This window comes from Rosa chinensis, chromosome 3, assembly GCF_002994745.2.
Source record: "Rosa chinensis cultivar Old Blush chromosome 3, RchiOBHm-V2, whole genome shotgun sequence".
NCBI classification, from domain to species: Eukaryota; Viridiplantae; Streptophyta; class Magnoliopsida; order Rosales; family Rosaceae; genus Rosa; species Rosa chinensis.
The window spans coordinates 30,677,444-30,695,141 of record NC_037090.1 but is presented as its reverse complement, the minus strand read 5'-3'; positions in this window follow the sequence as shown (position 1 = coordinate 30,695,141).

Sequence of the window (17,698 nt, the reverse complement as noted above, 5' to 3'; positions counted from 1 at the left end):
CTAGAAGAAGCATATCTACTAACACACATATTCCTTAGAAAGTTAGAATCTAGGCTAGCTTGTGACATGATCTCAACAAAACATATGAGCCAACGAAAAATAAAGTTAGAAGATGCTTAGGGTCAATAGTTTTTCGTAGTACATGTTACTCATTGCACACGTATGTAGGTGGCGTTTTAAGTCTGCTGTCAAATATCAAGACTCAATCCTAAACGAGAGGTGGAAACTAACAAGTTGGATACAGTAGAGGCAAAGGGAATTTTCCGTGGAGCGGTGAAATACATAGAGATCAGAAAGAATAACAACAGACACTAGTAGTAACTTAACAAGAATTAGCATTGGTTTTTTTTTTTTTTATTGAGAGATGAGAATTTAAACTCGAAACTTACTTTAGGTAATCTTATCTTATATATAAAAATGTACAATATATCTCAACAATTATTGAATGCTCTGATATATAGTTAAATTCAGATGTACCAATTAAAACAAAAATGATACTAATCTAGCTAAACAAAATCACAAGTAATATTAAACAAAAATAGCAAATAAAAAAAATGAATAGACGCACATTCTTGCTTTTAGCAACCTCGATGCCCAGATCATATCAGAACAAAAACTAATCCATCATTATGGGAAGGCCAAACAAAAAATTGAGAATTGGGAAATTTTTTATGTATGAGTTTCTATGTTAATGGCAAATTAATCCATGATTGGTTGGTGTTTTATCTCTCTCTCTCCCTCCCTCCCTCCCTCCAGAAAATTAGGATATGAAAATAAGAACATGGAGGACTTTCAGTCTCCTCTCCTTAATATTACAATTTCATTAATTTCTTGTTTTCATGGAATCATGAGTTTTTTGAAGATCAAAACCTTGCCAAGTCTTTTTAGTCTTGACCAATGGAGCAAGAGAGAAGACATGAGAGAGGATTTCAAATGAGTCATCAGAAGAGAGCTGCTGCAGTACTAATGGCAGATTGCTTCTTCTTCACATGTAAATATGTCAAAAGATTAGGGTTTGTAAAAAAAAATTTCCATAATTTGTATACAAAATCTTTTCTCAATTCTGTTTTTAATTAAATGAACAAATCCATGTCATTGAAATTTCATAATGATATTGATGAGATGGTGTGTGCCACATCATTTGGTAATCCATTTTTGTATAAAAATGTGGGATCTCTAGCATTACTCATATAAAAATGTACATATATATATATATATATATATACACAGATCCTATCCAGAGCGGAGCTCCGCTTTGAAAATTAACGTGTGAAGTTCGAGTTTTCGGTCACTTTTCGGTCACATATCCACATCTCGACTGTTCAGTTTTTAGGTACTAGTGTATAGATCGTCTCTGAAAATTTTCAGCCAAAATAATGATCGTTAAGGCATTGATAAGTGCCTTAAAGCTAGTACGGTTCAGGTTGACAGATTCAGTCCTTCCATTGGTTTAAACGAGTTAGATGTCTTAATGATCATCAATTTGGCTGAAAATTTGCAGAGATGATCTATACAGTAGTACCTAAAAACTGAACGGTTGAGATGTGGATATGCGATCGAAAAGTGACCGAAAACTCGAACTTCACACTTTAATTTCAAAGCGGAGCTCCGCTCTGGATTGGATCTATATATATATATATATATATATATATATATATATATATCTTAACAATTATTGAATGCTCTTATAGTTAAGTTCAGATGTACCAATTAAAAAAAAAATGATACTAATCTAGCTAATATGTGCTGGTTTGAATTGAATGGCATTGATAACAAATGGTAAGAAATGAAAGAGAAAAAGCCAATTTTAAATAGGAGTCAGTTATACATATTAAGTAAGATTTGAATGCATTGCATACAGTAATTGCTAGACAACATATAGTTTCAATGAATTAAGCAACAATGACGCACAAGTAGTAATGGTCCTCTATCTAATTCGTATGGATCTGCATGGCACTTGAAACTTGATGACTTGTAAGCCAAAATAGACTCCACTGCACTAGTCTGATGTAGGCATTCCCTGATTTTCAGAGCGTTGAAGTTCTAAAGCAAGTAACTGACCGATCTAGCATTAAAAGTGGCCACTTGCTAGATTAATATTTGGTAACGTTTCTTGGATTTGGGAAAATAAATATTGTTTTACGGTTATTTTTCTTTTTTTTTTTAACTACAAGAATTTCATTCAACTAGCGATTGAAATCACTCAAAATGGCATTCTTGATGAAGTCAGAGCATACAAGTACCAAGAGTGAGATACATCTGAATGTAAGGCCGTGTGGGCAAGTGTATGAGCTACACTATTTACTCGACCATCGACATGTGATAATGAAAAGTTAGGAGAGTTCAAGAACAAACTTCTAATCTCTTCTACTACGTTATCTAGCACCGAAGCATCTTCTTCTTGAGATATTATTGCTTGGACCAACTGCGAACAGTCGGACCCAAAATGCACCCGCTCATAATGAAGGGAGATAGCAAACTGTACTGCAGCTTTAAGTGCCATTAGGTCGACTTGAAACGCTGAAGATGCTGTTGGTATAGGGCGGGACCCAGCTGCCCTAAACTCTCCATTGTGATCCCTGATGACAAACACTACAAAAAATAGAGAAAATGGTCCGTACGATATCTGAACTTTTTCTCCTTATAACTTTTAGTACCTAAACTTCAAAAAATATCAATTCGGTACTTGAGGTTCTTTACCCGACCGAGAATTGGTACATATGGTCGTTATCTCCGTTACGGAGCTTGCCAGCTGGCAATCTTAGAATGACACCTTTGTCCATTCATATCTTAATTATTATTATTTTTTTCTCTTAACATTTTTTCCTCTCTCTCTCTCTCTGTGTCTCCCCCCTTCTTCTTCAGTTGCACTACCAGAAGCTCTATCAAAATAAAGCAAGTAAATACAAATAGAAACCCAACATTTTAGTTTCCATTTTTTCCCCTTCCAAATCCATCACTCCTTTCAATTTCCTCCGATCTTGTTTTCCTTGATTCCCCTCTCATTTCTCTATCCCAATCTATTTGAATCTCACCATCAATTTCATGGGTTTTGGAGTGCTGCAAGAACCAACAGAAGAGGTTGATGCCGACGAAGATGATGAAGGAGATGAGGGTCATGAGGAGGGAGCGGAGGGCGGGGATAGGTCCAAGAGGGCCAGGTCGACCCGGGCAGTGGAGGAGGGCGAGGAGGAGGTGGAGGAGGACGAAGATGGTGAGGTAGAGGGCAATGGCTGTAATGGAGATGCTGATCATCGTCGTCGTCTTCGGAATCGATGGCGGAGACTGGCTGGTGTCAGGATTCAAGCTTGATTCTTCTTCTTTTGTTGTCTTAATCATCCTTTGTTCTGCAGCAATAGTAATGAAGAAATGGTTCCTATATTTTGTTGAAAAAGCACAAGTCTTGATCAAGGTTATGCAAGAACTGAGGGATTTTGATTCAAGAAACTGGTTTTTTGGTTGCAAAAGGTGAAATTGTATCTTATGGGTTTTGTTATTGTTTGAGGGATTTTGATTCAACATGGCACTTTGAATGATCTGGGTCTTTGTCTTTCTTCCTTTCTGTTTGCTTTTTGTCACTTTGAATGATCATTGACTCCTGGAGAAGCTTATGGAAGAGAAAGAGAGGGAGTGTGTGGGGGTGGTGGTGGAGGAGGAGAAGGGGGAGCAATGATTTGGTGCGACTAGGGTGCAGAGGTTTAGATGATCACTACCATCAATCTATTAACATTGGGGACATGTCTGGGATTAGGGAGGATGAAGACATAAAATGACGAAAATGCCCCTAAAAAATTGTCAGATGGCTAGTTCCATAACGGAGCTAACAACCATATGTACCAATTTTCGGTCGGGTAAAGATCCTCAGGTACTGAATTGATATTTTTTGAAGTTTAGGTACCAAAAGTTATAAGGAGGAAAAGTTCAGGTACTATACGGACCATTTTTCCCAAAAAATATGTCATTTTCCGACTAAATTATTTTTTGGTCGGAAGTGACATTATTTCCGACAAAAAATATTTTCCGTCGGAAATACAATTTTTGGATGACCATTATTTCTGACGGTAAACAACTTCTTGGAAAAAGTTTAGAGTGGGGTCGGAAATAATTATAATTTAGCGGCAAAAATTTCCGCTAATTGTTTTTCCGACCAAGTGTGATGTTGTCGGAAAATAAATGGTCATTTTCCGATAAGATTTTGTTTCGTCGGAAAGTCGTTGGAAAATAAATGGTCATTTTCCAATAAGATTTTGTTTCATCGGAAAGTCATCGGAAATTGTAGAGTTTATTTCCGACCACATATTCACTGTCGGAAATACCCCCAAAAAAAAAAAAAAGGTTAAAAGTAGCCAATATATAGATTCCTACATTTTTTGTCTTCATATTCTTGCAAATTTGGTCATAACATATATAATGAAAACCAGAAATAGGTTCATCATCATTCAATGCAACAAAATATAGCCACCATTAGAAAGGTCATATAATAGTAAAAAAGTACACAGTAAGTAGTAATTTTTTTTTTTTAAGAAGCGAAATAAGAGCTAACTCTTCACCCTTATTCGAAAGTTTATTGATAAAAAAAAATACAAAAGGGAAGCGGGACTAAACCAAAACCACTCCCGAGGAACACAAAACAACAAAGAGATACAATTCAAATTTATGTGAACACCAACATATACATTACAATGCACATTAATAGGCCTAAATTTTGCCAATTGTTTTCAGATGTCTAGACTTCAACCTTGCCAAATGGACAATACTGCAATCACAAAAAATTCGTTATTTTGTTGACTTATATGTGAAAAAAGAGAATATACACATACAAATCATCAGTAGGGACTTGAAGCACAATACCTCATTCTTCATTATCTTCTTCCTCGTTACGGTTTGCATATGTATGACTCGTCTGAGATTCTTCTTCTTGATACGATTCATCTTCATCAGTAGGCATTTCAAAAACGTTTCTAGGTTTGGTTTCCACCACGACACTCCAAGCACTGTTTTTTATTCCTTCAACATAATAAGCCTGGGTTGCTTGGGATGCCAACACAAATGGCTCTTGGGTATTCAACTTACCTTATTGTTGACACTTAGTATGCCATAACAATATTCCTTATAACCTTTGCCTTTGGTAGCTGTGTCAAACCAATTACAGTGAAACAAGAAAACTTTAATGTGATTTGTATACCAGAGCTCAACGACGTCTGTAAGGGTTCCATACCAAGGCACACAATTAATTTGGTTCTCTCCTTTGACCATAACTCCGCTATTTTGTGTTTTCTTCGTCATGTCATGTTGTACAGTATGGAACCGAAATCCATGGATATTGTAACCTTTGTAGTAGACAGCTTGCTTTCTAGGACGTTGGGCCAAAGAACGCATTTGAGCGCGCACTTTTCCATCTACATACAATTGTTGGATCTACATGTGAAGAATGTAGTGAAAACCCAAACCATCTCTTAAGCTATCATAATTATAACCACCATCTACATTGCGTACTTAAGGACGTCAGCCTCAGGAGTAATCCACCTAGGAATCCTTTGAACTCCTGGTATCGTAGAAGTATGTACTAACTTATATTCTTCAAACCAGCCCAACGTGGTGAGTGCAATACCTGCTAGTAACCTAGGTTTCTCCGATCCTCCCATAATGCAGCATTTCGATTACTCCATAAGGCCTATAGGAACATCATAAACTTCTTAAATTGAGATAAATTAAAGAAAGGCGAGTAGCACATTCTAGCATCCATTCTTTAAAAACAAACTTTGGAGTTCATGGAAGAGACAATTTGATGTAGGACGAGAATGGACCCAGTTTAGCCGAAAAACCATAAAAGTAAAGAAGCAGTATAGAATCAAGAAGAGTGATTGGAAAATAGGTAATTCACGCGTAATCAGGTTACTAGCTGCTGGAATATTAAAGAAGATTTGGTTTTGGACTTTTCGGGTTTCTCGTGTGAAAAGTCAGATTTTGATTTTGAATTAGATTTGACTAACTTTTGGCCAGAATGTCCGTTTGAGACGCATGATAGCTTTCCAGAATGGGAACGACGAGATCTTCAAGACTCACTTTAGTGAGCCCTATCAGATTTAGGCCAAAATGTATCGTCTTAATTATCCGATTCGCGATTTCATATTTTTAGGCTAGTTTTATATTCTTTTTATTTTAGGTTTTCTAGTTTATTTTGGATTTGTTTTGTTTTAATCCGTGGGCTTTAGGGTTTCATTGTTAGTCGCCCTAGGGTTTCTTTCCCATATATAAGCAACCTTAAACGGCTGCAGAACTATCTTTTATCATATTATCAATCAAAATTCTCTTTTATTTACCTTGGTAGCAATGGGTGAAGTTACAAAATCAGATATCGAAGCTCTCACGGCAGCATTTACCGCTGCCATCAACTCCATGAACAATAAGATTGGAGAAATTCGTGGATTGTTGGGAGAGAGGAACAATAACAACAACAACAACAACAATCGGAATAGAGGCGGGGAAGGAGGCCAGCGGGCTAGAGCTCCACGTGGTGGTGGAGGTGATATTAATTATGATTCCGAGGTTCTCATAACCAAGGTTGATATTCCTTACTTTTCTGGTCACATGAGCGCGGAGGATTTTCTGGATTGGCAGGTTGAAGTTGATAGATTCTTTGAGACCATGGAGGTTCCAAAACACAAGCAGGCTAAGATGGTTTCTCAGAAGCTAAAGAAAGATGCTGCTTATTGGTGGGATCATGTGCAAAGCTCTCGTCAGAGGCAAGGCAAAGAGCGTGTTCGGACATGGCGCAAGATGAAAGGTCTTCTTAGCGAAAAATTTCTGCCAAGAGATTTTTCAATCAAGAATTATTCTCCTAAGGTTTTCGAGAAGAAGTTAGAGTTCAAACTTTCTTTGCCTGTTGTGATTAATAGTTTATCTGAAGAAAAGCCAGAAGAGTTTCTAATGGAAGGAGCTCCACAAGAAATCATCCATGATAACCAAGAAGAGGTTAAAGATGAAATTATTCATGTAGACATGGTTATTAATAATGAGGAAGTCTTGGAGCCTGAAATAAATCACTCAGAACCAGATATCATTCAAGAATGCAACCTTGAGAGCCGAGACGAATCTACGAAGGTTGCGTATGAGAGCCAAAATGCATATGACAGACTCATCTTTGGCGTTGGGTTCATGATTGTGCCATCAAAATTTGCAGAGGATCAGGCCAATAATCCACAGGTTCAATTGTCTAATTTTTTCTCAAGTCTTTCCTATTCTTGTCCTTTATTCAAGATGAACTCGAGGGCGAGTTCTTTCATAGTGGAGGAGAATGATGTAGGACGAGAATGGACCCAGTTTAGCCGAAAAACCATAAAAGTAAAGAAGCAGTATAGAATCAAGAAGAGTGATTGGAAAATAGGTAACTCACGCGTAATCAGGTTACTAGCTGCTGGAATATTAAAGAAGATTTGGTTTTGGACTTTTCGGGTTTCTCGTGTGAAAAGTCAGATTTTGATTTTGAATTAGATTTGACTAACTTTTGGCCAGAATGTCCGTTTGAGACGCATGATAGCTTTCCAGAATGGGAACGACGAGATCTTCAAGACTCACTTTAGTGAGCCCTATCAGATTTAGGCCAAAATGTATCGTCTTAATTATCCGATTTGCGATTTCATATTTTTAGGCTAGTTTTATATTCTTTTTATTTTAGGTTTTCTAGTTTATTTTGGATTTGTTTTGTTTTAATCCGTGGGCTTTAGGGTTTCATTGTTAGTCGCCCTAGGGTTTCTTTCCCATATATAAGCAACCTTAAACGGCTGCAGAACTATCTTTTATCATATTATCAATCAAAATTGAGAGTTTTCTCTTTTATCAACCTTAAACGCAGTCGGATTGATAATCCACCAGAGATAAAAGAGAAAACTCTCAATTTTGATTGATAATATGATAAAAGATAGTTCTGCAGCCGTTTAAGGTTGCTTATATATGGGAAAGAAACCCTAGGGCGACTAACAATGAAACCCTAAAGCTCACGGATTAAAACAAAACAAATCCAAAATAAACTAGAAAACCTAAAATAAAAAGAATATAAAACTAGCCTAAAAATATGAAATCGCGAATCGGATAATTAAGACGATACATTTTGGCCTAAATCTGATAGGGCTCACTAAAGTGAGTCTTGAAGATCTCGTCGTTCCCATTCTGGAAAGCTATCATGCGTCTCAAACGGACATTCTGGCCAAAAGTTAGTCAAATCTAATTCAAAATCAAAATCTGACTTTTCACACGAGAAACCCGAAAAGTCCAAAACCAAATCTTCTTTAATATTCCAGCAGCTAGTAACCTGATTACGCGTGAGTTACCTATTTTCCAATCACTCTTCTTGATTCTATACTGCTTCTTTACTTTTATGGTTTTTCGGCTAAACTGGGTCCATTCTCGTCCTACATCATTCTCCTCCACTATGAAAGAACTCGCCCTCGAGTTCATCTTGAATAAATGACAAGAATAGGAAAGACTTGAGAAAAAATTAGACAATTGAACATGTGGATTATTGGCCTGATCCTCTGCAAATTTTGATGGCACAATCATGAACCCAACGCCAAAGATGAGTCTGTCATATGCATTTTGGCTCTCATACGCAACCTTCGTAGATTCGTCTCGGCTCTCAAGGTTGCATTCTTGAATGATATCTGGTTCTGAGTGATTTATTTCAGGCTCCAAGACTTCCTCATTATTAATAACCATGTCTACATGAATAATTTCATCTTTAACCTCTTCTTGGTTATCATGGATGATTTCTTGTGGAGCTCCTTCCATTAGAAACTCTTCTGGCTTTTCTTCAGATAAACTATTAAACTCAACAGGCAAAGAAAGTTTGAACTCTAACTTCTTCTCGAAAACCTTAGGAGAATAATTCTTGATTGAAAAATCTCTTGGCAGAAATTTTTCGCTAAGAAGACCTTTCATCTTGCGCCATGTCCGAACACGCTCTTTGCCTTGCCTCTGACGAGAGCTTTGCACATGATCCCACCAATAAGCAGCATCTTTCTTTAGCTTCTGAGAAACCATCTTAGCCTGCTTGTGTTTTGGAACCTCCATGGTCTCAAAGAATCTATCAACTTCAACCTGCCAATCCAGAAAATCCTCCGCGCTCATGTGACCAGAAAAGTAAGGAATATCAACCTTGGTTATGAGAACCTCGGAATCATAATTAATATCACCTCCACCACCACGTGGAGCTCTAGCCCGCTGGCCTCCTTCCCCGCCTCTATTCCGATTGTTGTTGTTGTTGTTGTTATTGTTCCTCTCTCCCAACAATCCATGAATTTCTCCAATCTTATTGTTCATGGAGTTGATGGCAGCGGTAAACGCTGCCGTGAGAGCTTCGATATCTGATTTTGTAACTTCACCCATTGCTACCAAGGTAAATAAAAGAGACAGGGAAAACCTGGCTCTGATACCACCTGACGCAGTCGGATTGATAACTAAGTTTACCAGCAATAAACCTAAGCAAAAGATTCTGGAGTCCACCAGAGATAAAAGAGAAAACTCTCAATTTTGATTGATAATATGATAAAAGATAGTTCTGCAGCCGTTTAAGGTTGCTTATATATGGGAAAGAAACCCTAGGGCGACTAACAATGAAACCCTAAAGCCCACGGATTAAAACAAAACAAATCCAAAATAAACTAGAAAACCTAAAATAAAAAGAATATAAAACTAGCCTAAAAATATGAAATCGCGAATCGGATAATTAAGACGATACATTTTGGCCTAAATCTGATAGGGCTCACTAAAGTGAGTCTTGAAGATCTCGTCGTTCCCATTCTGGAAAGCTATCATGCGTCTCAAACGGACATTCTGGCCAAAAGTTAGTCAAATCTAATTCAAAATCAAAATCTGACTTTTCACACGAGAAACCCAAAAAGTCCAAAACCAAATCTTCTTTAATATTCCAGCAGCTAGTAACCTGATTACGCGTGAGTTACCTATTTTCCAATCACTCTTCTTGATTCTATACTGCTTCTTTACTTTTATGGTTTTTCGGCTAAACTGGGTCCATTCTCGTCCTACATCACAATTGTAAAGAAACTAACCCCAATAGTTCTCGTGCGACCTGGCAATCGGCTAAAACATAGAACACATGAAGCATCTCCCTCAGAACCTCGAGTAAGTAGTCTCTCTCTCTCTCTCCTAGGTAAGATATTCTGACAATCCCTCCGAACATTGATAGCCACTTTCCTTGGCACTTTGGCCTTCCAAATAGTCTTCCATAACCATTGGAACCCATCCGAGTAGGGGGGATAATACCTGATTAAGAGCAATGTCTCGAGCTACATGATAGGCACTATTAGTGGTGAAGATACCCTTCTTATGTGGATGTCATGCCAATCTATCTGCTGGAAGACTACGACTTAAGGGAATCTTTTTAATCAAACTAATCTCTTGAGGAGAGAAGAGTTGGGTAAGCACTGCCTCATTCCACGTAGCAGAAGGAAGACCAATGAGCTCCAAAACATAATGTGGTCCATTAAACGGTTGAACTGACCACAGGTTGCTTGCATATCTCTCAGTTGGCAACCACTTGTGTTCCCAAATTCTAATATCAGCCCCATTACTACCATCCTCCTAGTACCTATTTGCAATACCTGCCTTGCTTCCAAAATGCTCCACCATGGAAAGGATGGTTGTGACCCTAACTCGGCCTCCCAAAAAGACACTTTCAAAAAATACAGTGCTTTACACAATGAAGCAGTAGAGAAGATGGATTCTTCAACAAGCGCCATCTCTGTTTAGCAAGCATTGCTAAGTTAAAAATAATGCAAATCCTTAAAACTCATACCTCATTCATTCTTTGGTGTACACATAGACGCTCCCCAGATTGCCAATGAATTTTTTTCTTTGAATCTGTGTCTCCCCACCGAAATTGGGCACACAATTGATGAAGATCATAACATAAAACTTGAGGTAAGAGATAGCAATTCATCACATACATTGGAACTGCTTGAGCTACAACCTTGATAAGAATTTCTTTTCCACCACCACTGAGTAATTTGGACCTCCAACTTATCACTTTCTTTGACAATCTTTCCTTCAAATAATTGAATGCTTCAGTTTTTGACCTACCAACGTGTATAGGTAGACCAAGATATCTTTCATGCTTGTCCACTCTCTGCACCCCCAAAAAAGAAGCCAACGCTTCCTGCTCTTGCATTCTGACATTCTTCGAAAAGGCTACACTGTTTTTATGCAAATTAATTTGCAGCCTATAAGTTTTTAAACTGAATGCATGCATATGTTAATTGTACTCAATGTAAGAACACAGACTTACCTCGAGCTGCAGCCATTGTTGAAGAATACAAGTTGAACTTGAGAGCTGATGCACTTGGTTGGTTCTCCTCTGAGCTATCCTTTAGTGAGAGTCTCCAATGCGCAGAGGTTATGAGTTCTCAGTTTATGGTTATTGCTGATAGCTAGAGCAGGGACCAAGTAGTCCTATATATAGGCTTTGGTTTAAGCTCCTTCCCATAAAGGTTTTCCTAAATCTATTAGCAATAGGACATTATTCCTGATTGTATAAATTTTTTATTGAACCTAATGTATTGAGGAATGGCCAACCATGTAAGATTCTCTCAATAAGCTAGAAATCTTAATTGAAAGATCACTGTCAAGTCCAATTGCTTATTCTGCACTAAGAGCAACAAGTTGTTGTGACTTCAGCTAACATTGACAAGTCCACTGAATCTTACAGTCTCTCACTTGGACAATCAATGTTCAATGCAACAAGAATGTTACTAAAATCAAATATAGCAATTTATGAAGTGCGCGTTGGACTAACCATGAACTCCAATTTATTCATAAGCTCAGTCAACCTGTAATTGACTTCAACAGACTATGAGAAAACTAATGCTTAACCAAGCATTAGCACCTCAAAATCATGAAGAAGCAATCACAGATCACAGGAGCTATCTTTATGTACTTGAAAATATATTTGAATGAAAATATAACAATATGAATGAGGTCCTTCTGTAGGATTTAATAGCAGAATCAAAAGCATAAAATTTTGCTTACTGATATAAAATTAAGTTCCTGTTGTCTGTAGATTTGCAACTTATATTCAATCATTCTTGAAATGTTTATGAATTTTCAAGCTCAATAATGTATGCAAACATGCTTATGATGAGAACTTTAAACAAACAAACTTCAAAATAAATATTACTTGGAGCAAATTTAAGTTTTCAGCTACTAAAACATAAATTCAAAACTGTGTTTAAAAGACTCCCACTCATTCTGCCAAGTCTAGACTTTCTAGGACACCCATATTTTTGACATGTGCCTGAAAAAGGTGCTATTGCAATGGCCTTTGTGAGAAGGTCTGCAAGCTGAGCTAGAGTGCCAATTTTAATTACCTCAATTTCATTGTTCCTTACACTCTCTGACTGCATAGTACTTCACATCTATATTGCTTGAGGCTGTAGACCTTTTATTGTTCTTACCAAAGAACACTGCAGCTGCATTGTCACAGTAAAGCTTTAATGGCCTTTCAACTGAATCCACAACCTTTATTGCATTCATGAAGTTTCTCAGCCATAAAGCTTGTCCAGTGGCATCATGAATAGCCACATACTCAGCCTGCATAGTTAAAGTAGCTGTTAAAGACTGCTTAACATTTCTCCAAGATACTACACCCCCTGCCAATACATAGATATAGCCTGAAGTGGATTTCAAATCATCAATGCAACCTTTATAGTCTGAATCTGTATATCAAATCACTTCAAGGTCCTGATTTTCAATTCTTCTGTATACAAGCATGAAATCTTTTGTTCTTTGTAGATACCTGAGTACCCTCGTTCCTAGGATTAGACTGATACCTAGCCAACACACCAATTGAAAAATTAATGTCAGGCCTTGTGCATACTTGAGCATACATTAAACTCCCAACTAGTCTTGCATATGGCCTTTTGTCCATCTCTTTTCTTTCTAATGAGTTTTTAGGACATTGCCCTGAGTGTAGTCTGTCCCCTTTTGACATTGGCGATTCACCAACTTTACAAGTTTCCATTGCAAACCTCTTAAGCACTCTGTCAATGTAGCTTCTTTGACATAATCCCAAGGCTTTTCTGTTTCTGTCTCTCTTAATCTCTATACCAAGTACAAATGCAGCTTCACCCATATCCTTCATATCAAAATTCTTTAAAAGAAAACTCTTTGTTTCTTTTAACATATTCACATCACTACTTGCCAACAAGATATCATCAACGTATAAGATCAAGAAAGTGAACCTGCTCCCACTGATTTTCATATATATGCATTCATCTACTTTGTTTTCCTCAAAACCAAATGAAGTAATTACTGAATCAAATTTGAGGTACCACTGTCTAGAAGCTTGTTTTAAACCATAAATGGATTTCTTAAGTTTACATACCTTGTCAGTCTGTCCCTCAGCAACGAAACCCTCGGGCTGCACCATGTATATCTCTTCATCAAGATTTCCATTCAGAAAAGCTGTCTTGACGTCCATTTGATGCCGCTCAAGATCAAAGTGAGCTACTAAGGCCATTAATATCCTGAAGGCATCTTTAGTTGACACTGGTAAGAATGTCTCTGTGTAGTCAATTCCTTCTTTTTGAGTGAAACCTTTGGCAACCAGCCTTGCCTTGTGTCTTTTTATGTTTCCTTTTGAATCTTTTTTGGTCTTGAATACCCATTTGCATCCCACTGGTTTGTATCTTTCTGGCTTGTCAACCAAATCCCACACTTTGTTCACTTCCATTGACTTCAACTCAACTTTCATAGCCTCTATCCATTTATCAGTGTATGATGACTGCAATGCTTGAGAATAAGTGACTGGTTCTTCTTCTTCTCCAAAATCAAAGTCTGTCTCTGTCAGAAAAGTTGTTTCATAATAATCTAGAATAGCTTATCTTCTTTCCCTTTGCGATCTTCTTAACTGTATTGGTTCCACTTCCTGAGGTTGCTGAACAATATCATTATTTTGTTGAGGCTCATCTTGTTGTTCTTGATGTTGTGCTGCTTCATTATGTTCAAATTGTGGTTGAATGTCATCATGCTGAATTGTAGGTGTTTCTGTTGGAGGCACAATGTTATGCATAGCTGGTATTTCAATATGATCTGCCACTTCAGTGCTTATTCCTTCATTGTTGCTATAAACTAACCACTCAAAGGTATCATTAGTACTAGTTTTATCAGTTTCTTCAAATTCAATGATATCTGCAACGTCTGAACCATCTAATTCTCTAATAAAAACAGCTCTATTGGTTTCTAAGGTTCTTGTGCTGCCATGAGGACTATAAAACCTGTACCCTTTAGATTTGTTCAAGTAACCAACAAAATAAACACTCGAGGTTCTGGAATCTAATTTTTGTTGTTGAGGGTTGTAAATCCTTGCTTCTACTCTGCAACCCTATATGTGGAAGTGATGTAGACTAGGCTTCTTGTTGAACCATAACTCAAAAGGTGTTTTATTCTCGACTGATTTGATAGGAATTCTATTACAGATATAGTTAGCTGTCTCCAGTGCTTCCCCCCGTAAATATCTCGGCAAACCAAACTTACAGATGAAGAGAAATTGAAATTGCTTGATTGAAGTGAATGATTGATTACAAAGGAGAACACATATTTAAACTACTACAAGCATAGAGATGCCAAACAAAACATGGGAGACAAGATTTTTGTCTTGATGTATTTGCTCCAGATTTGTCTTGGCTTGTAGCATAAGGATGGCATTGCCATGCTTGTGAGCAGAGTGCATAATTGCTTCAGGCTTCAGTCTATTCTGGTGCATTAGATATGGTAGAGAATTTTGTCTGATGGTCCACTGATTGCTTGTATGTTCGCTAGGATTGCTGGTATGCTGATATCAGTTTTCAATCATAAATTAGGATTATGCGTAGAACAACAGATCATACTTCTTACCATATTTATCAAAATTCTATTCCTCCTCTCTGTAACTCCATTCTGCTGTGGGGGTTCCTGGTGTGGTGTACTGAGCCTTGATTCCACATTCTTGAAGGTAGAGAGCAAAGGGACCCTTGTTTTGCCCTGATTCAGTGTACCTGCCATAGAATTCTCCACCTTTATCTGATCTAACAACTTTAATAACCTTGTTCAGCTGTTTCTCTACCTCTGCTTTAAAAATTTTAAAAACTTCTAGAGCTTTTGATTTTTCAGAAATAAGAAAAATTTGACAGTATCTTGAGAAGTCATCAATAAAGTAACGAAGTATTGATTTCCACATATGGTTTTATAAGGAAAAGGACCACAAATGTCAGTGTGAATAAGTTCTAATAGCTCTTGACTTCTAATTGACCCTTTCTTCCTAAGATTGGTGGTTTTACCCTTAAGACATTCTACACAAACACCAAAATCAGAAAAGTCTAAAGAAGGTAAAACGTTTTGTTTGATTAAAATTTTCAGCCTTTCTTCTGAAATATGTCCCAAATGTTTATGCCAAAGAAAAGCATATTTTTCATTCAGTCTAGGCCTTTTAAAACCAACAGATTTTTCAGTCAAAAATACTTCAACAGAATTTCTGCAATTCATATGCCAAGAACCATCAATTAAAGAAGCATCACCAATAAACTCAGAATTTTTGAAGAAATCTAAACTTTTAGTATTGCTTGTAAAAGTACAACCATTGTTTTTGACTAAAAGAGAGCCTGAAATAAGGTTTCTTTGCATAGAAGGAATACAAAACACATTTTCCAAATCTAAAGAAAAACCAGTAGTAAAAACAAGTCTAACAACTCTTATGGCCTTGACAGCTACTCTGTTCCCATTCCCTGAGCTAATCCTAGCTTCATCCTTGTTTGGAATCCTCTTTCTTAGAAAACCCTGCATAGATGTAATAACATGAATTAGAGATGCAGTATCAAACCACCAAGAGCTGCTAGACACACTGATAGTTTTTGACTCTAAATGAAAAATAGTTTTATTTTGAAAAAAAAAATTGTTACCTTTCTTACTCATCTAGTCCTTAAAACCTCTGCAATCTTTATTAACATGCCCTAGCTTACGGCAGAAGAAACACTTAACTGAACTTGACTTTTGATTCTTAAAGTTGTTAGATCCCTGTGATGTTTGTAGCTTTTGAGGTAGATGGTGCAGAATATCGAGGCTTGAAGGCTTTCTTCTTAAACTGTGGCTTGTTGACCATATTGACAATTAACCACCCCTTTTCTCTTCTTAATCCTATCTTCCTCTTGCACACACATTGAAATTAATTCATTCACACTTCATTTTTCTTTCTGTGTGTTGTAACTGCATTCTAGCTGAGAATATTGAGAGGGTAAGGAGTTCAGGATTAGGTGAACTAGAAAAGGATAATCAATGGTGACACCTAAAGCCTTAAGTTTTGATGCAGTTTCTATACCCTTCAGAATGTATTCCCTGATACTTCGTACTCCATCAAACTTCATACCAGTAAGAGCATTCATTAATGCCCTAGTTTCAGCCTTATCAGACACTTAATATTTCTCTTCAATGTTTTTAAAATATTCTCTTGCTAGTTTCGCATCTAGTATACCACCCTTGACAGCTTCAGACATCGACCACTTCATGATAACTAGGGCCATACTATTATGTTTGAATCACTGAGCATACTTGTCCTTTGTGTCCCTAGTACTGGTGGGTGTCAATTCAGCCGGAGGATCTTCATGCAAAACGTGTTCATAGTCACTGTATCCTAGACACAATTCTAGGTCTTGTTTCCATCTCTTAAAGTTTGAACCATTAAGTGTTTCCATTAATTTGGTTGCAATTAAAAAGCATATTCATAGCTGAAATTTTTTTAGAAGTTCTGTTAGTAAGCAATGCATTTTAGTTAATTGGAGGGGCAATGAATGAAGTACCTATATGAATGCTGAATGTGTTATGCTTTCCCTAGAGTGACAAAAAGACTTTTGACACTTTTGCCTTAATCATATACCCAAAAACTAAGAAACTCAACTGTAGGAATCTTGAACATGTTAACACCTAGAGTGGCAAGAAAACAGTTCATGTTACCTTCTTAAGGCAAGTTTTTAGACTTTGTTATATGCTGACATTGATCTCAGAAGCTCTAATCATTTATAATGGAGCAAGGATTCAAGCTACTGAAATCAATGTCACAAGCTGCTGATCCAGTACTAATGTTTTAGTATAAGTCTTTCACAAGGGATTGCTATCGACAGTACTATCTGAAAAAGACCTAAACCAAAACTGAATCGAGACATTTTAAGTGTTTTGATTAAGTTTTATGCGTTGTGCTTTATAGTATTTTCAGAACATAAGGGAGACAAAAAACCTCACAACAAAACAATATCAATGAATACATCAAAACACAAAAAACCCAACCAAAACACACGAATAGTATCCTGCAAATAATCGCATTTAAAGGCCTCAACAAGGCTATTTGAATTTAAATTTCTACAAGAAAACAAAATTGGAGCATATATGAGGACAGCATACCTAGGACTGAGAATTCATATGAAGTTTTGATCAGTGATTGAAGCCGAAAGCAAAAATAGAAGATGCAAAAGCTCCTTGATTAAGAATTCAACAAGCTATAAAGAAATATAGGCAGAATTCTCTTGTTGAAGATTTAATCGAGGAACTCTAGCATCTGGAGCAATACCCAGATTTGGGGCTGACGCTGACCATTGAAGAAGCAACGGTATGTTTATGCTCTTGTTTTCTATTTATCTGCAGGCTTTCGGGCTGTAAGAAT